The 1,315-nt window shown below is 29.4% G+C and overlaps 1 protein-coding gene across 2 annotated transcripts in view; it reads left to right on the forward strand.

Moving 5' to 3' along the window:
- Positions 1 to 1,315, forward strand: part of LOC106463143 (UPF0489 protein C5orf22 homolog) — a 183,491-nt gene that overhangs the window by 88,875 nt on the left and 93,301 nt on the right. The gene's annotated exons all lie outside the window — the stretch shown is intronic.

Raw genomic sequence — 1,315 nt, forward strand, 5'->3', positions numbered from 1 at the left:
AAGGCTCTTGACTACTGTAAAAATCGCCACAAGATATATAATAAACTGGAAAAGGCTCTTGACTATTGTGAGAATTGCCACAAGATATATAATAAACTGGAAATGGTTCTTGACTACTGTGAAAATTGCCACAAGTTAAATAATAAACTGGAAAAGGCTCTTGACTACTGTAAAAATTGCAATATAAAATACAACATTAGAAAAGACTGGTGATCATTATAAAATTACTCAATAGACAAAGTATCAACCAAACATGTACTTTGTTTGTTTAAGGTAAATCTGTCCACCGCACGGCACGTATCGAACCCTGAATATTATCTACTAGTTAAAGAGTCATGATAATGTTTACTCCAGTTTTTATAAGTAGTCTTCTCAGTAAAAAATGTTCCACGTGATCTAACACTTTAAGAGGGTAAGATATCGGTAGAAGTTTGAAGGAATCAAAGTTGTAGTTTATGCATAGAAAAGCAAGTATAAAAAGTTTGTATGTGAACATAGAAGTCAAGTATTGCTTTAATAGAAGTCTACAGATTACAAAAGTAAAGTTTTAACTTGTATATATACATGGAAACGGACTAATAGAATAATACAATCAACTTTGTATTTATGGAAATATCATTAGATATGTTTAAAACACATTCACTAACAAAGATAATCTATTATAACATAAAAAGTAAATGTGCTTTCGACTCGAAACTCTTATTATAATTAGAATAGTGTCCACTCAAAAATACAGGAGTTATATTTAACTCTTAGATGAAACGTGTAGAAACAAAACGGATACCATTGACAAAATCAGTTTCCTGTACATGGGAATAATGTTGTATTTTATTTCACTTATTATGCAGAATGAGAGATGAAGAGAAAAAAAAACCAGACTGAACATAAGATCGATCTAAAGTCGGCAAAACGATTATGATCAATAATTAAGAACAAAAAATTGAGTACTGTATTTTTATATATAGATTTTGATTCATTGAAAGTTATTTCTGAATTCTTTATATTTGACAGAAAAGTTTAGCATAAGTTTAGATGTTTAACAACTTCTATTTTCATAAGTATTGAATATACATAAATTTATTCTAAGAATACGTGTGAAATTAACCTCAGAGACATCTTGAAAAGCCTGGAATCTGTTATCGATTTTAACTACTCATTTTCTTACTTTAAAGGTGGATATAAGTGTTATTAAGTGTCGTGGAAAACCCATTTGGTAAATGTCTAAGTAATGACTGATTAAATACTTTTTAAGACTCTCACCTCTGATGGCTCAGAGGTAAGCTTAAGAGCTTGTAACGCGTTTTTAAACAATAAT

Source organism: Limulus polyphemus, unplaced genomic scaffold (assembly GCF_000517525.1).
Source record: "Limulus polyphemus unplaced genomic scaffold, Limulus_polyphemus-2.1.2 Scaffold1334, whole genome shotgun sequence".
NCBI lineage: Eukaryota > Metazoa > Arthropoda > Merostomata > Xiphosura > Limulidae > Limulus > Limulus polyphemus.